This window comes from Camelus ferus, chromosome 36 (genome assembly GCF_009834535.1).
Source record: "Camelus ferus isolate YT-003-E chromosome 36, BCGSAC_Cfer_1.0, whole genome shotgun sequence".
NCBI classification, from domain to species: Eukaryota; Metazoa; Chordata; class Mammalia; order Artiodactyla; family Camelidae; genus Camelus; species Camelus ferus.
The window spans coordinates 20,531,802-20,534,234 of record NC_045731.1 but is presented as its reverse complement, the minus strand read 5'-3'; positions in this window follow the sequence as shown (position 1 = coordinate 20,534,234).

The following is a 2,433-nucleotide window of genomic DNA, read 5'->3' as shown; positions in this document are numbered from 1 at the left end:
TTTAATGAAATCTGTATCATTCTAGTGAGACAGGGACTAGTTAAATTGCCTTAAGCAGAGGACCTTGAAAATTATTTACACAGAATGTGTATTGTTACAACTCAGAATTCCTGTTGTCCTGTAACCATCCACTCAGACATTTAAATTCCTGGGATTCTGACCAGAACCATTAAGTTTAGAAAAATCCACATTGATCATTTTCAGGGAATAAGCTTCTCTGTTTTGTGATTAAATAAAATTTTGATTTTTTTTCTGCACTCTTAACAGGTTTTAAAATATCAAAATTTTGATTTCACATGTCACTTTTTTAATAGAGAGAATAAAGCTCATGCTGTTTTAATATGTAAATAAATGTTTTTGTATTTCAACAAACTTGTATGATTTCCTGGCTCTTTGAGAAGTATTTTGCAAGATACTTAGATTACCTACTGTTGGAAAATACAGACGTGACTTTTATGAATATAGGCCTAGTACAGATCTGTTGGTTTTTGCTACAGTGCAAGACATGAGGCCTAGGAGAGCTTTGCTGCCGATTGCCAGGAGGACAGATCCAAGGTCTCAGTCTCCCCTCCTGTAAAATGAAGTGGCTGGACTTGATTCTTTCCTCTTCTAAGATGAGTTTCCATGAGCCTATGTCTTTTGTTTATATTCAGGAGTATTAGCAATATCAGATTAAATACTGAATACCCCTCCCTTCCCCCGAAGCAAAGTGCAGTATGTGCTACATAAGCTTTTAGTTATCTGATTCTCGTTTCTGATCCTACAGGCAATTTTTGTGTTGCATCTTTCCCGGCAACCTGGAAGGTCTTTTTAGCCATAGGTGGCGCTGTTGCACCTTCTTACACTCTTAATTTTCCTGTTTGTAAAAGAAGGCTTAAACAACGTTATTTTATTTTGATTACTTTGCTTAATGCTTCAGAATAGCACAATGTCCATTGTGTCTGTCTACCTGGAAAAATTATTCTGCTTATATCTTAGTTTTATTCTGTCATCTCGCTGTGAACATTTCAGACTTGCTGTGCAAACAATGGCAAAATCGGACTTTTCTTCCAGTGTTAGAAACCAGTGAGCCGGGATTTTATAAAAGAGCTAGAAGCGGCCTCTGGAGCAACTTAAAGCTAAAAAGTGTGTTGAGTTCCCTGAGTATTGACCCGCCGCTGTGTGTTAATTGGTGGGAGATGATTGGTACATATACGAAGGGGTGTAGTTTTTTGACTTGGGTTTGCGTGCACGTGCTGCCACTGAACCACGTGAGCCTGAGTCAGTTCGTTCTGAGTTTTTCCCTCGTCTGTGAGATGGGGACGCTCGTATCTGCTTTGTAGAATTGTGATAATTAGAAATTATGTAAAGTGTTTACCACAGTGGGTATGTCAAGAGGGCTCTTAAACTTTAGCTGCTGTTTTATGTGAAGCCATCATTTGATGGTCTTTGGCAATTACTAAGAAACAGGTAAATAAGAAAAGCTGGTTTTATGATGAAAGATATTTGAGGAGGTTCTATAATTTCTATACCCATAGTTTAGCATCAGCAGAGTCAGAACTGTTACACAGTCGCCCTGAACCAACGTTAAGCCACAGAATTTTTTGTTACATCATATATGTTGGGGCCTAAGGGGATCCAATACTTATACACATGTTGTCTCCAGCAGCCAACTGAGAGATGACACAAAAGAGTAGGCAGGCGATAAATGTCTTCTTTGTTACTGATGAAGCCACATTCTCCATGAACTTCAGGGCTGTGGGTAAATGAGTGTCATGATACTGTGTCCCAGAAGTAGAGACTTACCCTGTCCCAGGTATCTCTGGGCCACAGCGAGCCTTCCCTTGAGAGGATCAGCCCAATAATGCACAGGGCTGTTCTGCCATGGAGCTGAGCATCCCAGGTGCTTCCCAAGGGTGGCCAACACTGGAGGGAAAGGAAGGGTTTCACATGCCCTGCTTGTCTCCCCGGAATCACACCTCACTCTGTTAGTGTGATGAGGGCTAGCTGTGGGCCAGCGGTCAGGGGTGTGAAGGGAGAAGCACTCTCCATGGCCCAGAGGAGTGGGGAGGAGGCATCCTCTCCTTCAGTTTAAACAGGTGGTGGGATGGAACAGAAGGGTGGACCCCAAGAGTTTATAAAAGGAGAAATAAGGATTTCCTTTGGGACTTAGTCTAGCCAGGAAACACAGAAGATGATTAGAAAGGAGACTTGTAAACCACTGTAATATTAAGTTGACATTTGTTGAGCACCAAAAATGTGCTACATTCATTTCTGAGCATTTTACAGAAATGAATCCTTCAATCTTCTCAACAAGCGAGTAAGAAAGGTTTGATTGTTATCCCAGTTTTACAGTGTGGAATTTGAGGCACACAGAGGATAAGTTGGCCAAGGTCACAAATTAGTTAGTGGCAGAGGTAGTATTTTAACCCTGGCTGTCTGGTTTTGAGGCTT